The sequence below is a fragment of the Dipodomys spectabilis genome, unplaced genomic scaffold, assembly GCF_019054845.1.
Source record: "Dipodomys spectabilis isolate Male_0828 unplaced genomic scaffold, ASM1905484v1 ptg000503l, whole genome shotgun sequence".
Classification (NCBI taxonomy): Eukaryota; Metazoa; Chordata; class Mammalia; order Rodentia; family Heteromyidae; genus Dipodomys; species Dipodomys spectabilis.
Genome location: NW_024871180.1, coordinates 331,200 through 332,024, shown reverse-complemented (window position 1 = coordinate 332,024; position 825 = coordinate 331,200).

Below are 825 nucleotides of genomic sequence, written 5' to 3'. Positions count from 1 at the left end.
ATGCAAATGTGTTGAGGTCAGTCTCTCCTTCTCCATTTCTGTTGAATAAAGTGAAGTCACAATGCAGCTACCAGACAGCTGCTATGTCAGCAAGTGACCAAACCAAAGATAATATAGTGAGGGGATACTGATCAAGTGTAGTAGGATAAATGCACATATTTGTGGATATTACTAAGGGCTTTCATCAAACTAGTTATTTTATGTCCAAAATGGCAGACCAATGTTAGGCTCTCCCAGAGATCTTCCTGTTCTGCAAGTCCTGAGGACTCTTACATACAACTCAGACCTAATGATATGGGTGAATAAGAAAGTATGTGAGTATGGATTAGTATTCTGATAGTGTGCTTAGATTTTGTCCTGTCATGACTATGATGAAATCAATGTCCTTTCTCCATATCTCTTCACCATATCTCTTTATTTGGCATAATTGGCAGATTTCCTATTGTGTAATTATCTCCTGTTACTTCAGTGCACAAGTTAAAACATTAAGCATGCCAAACCATGTTTCCATTGTCCTAGTAGATGCTTTGCCTTCTAGGACCTTCCTTCCAGGTAACTCTCTGTTTAGCATATTGCACAATGTCCCAATCAATGAAATAATTTTAAGCCTAGGAGAAAATCTCCATTTATAAAGCAGTACACATAAGAAGCAGAAGATGCCCTACACTCAAATGCTCCTGGAGAACAGAATGTAAAGGTGTCTACACAACTGGGAAATAGGATTCTGAGGGGTGGGAAGGGATGAGTTTAGATAGCAAACTTAGAAGTAATTATACGTTTCTGAATTCCTAAACTTATTTCCTTCTACCCCTCAGGTCCAATTCA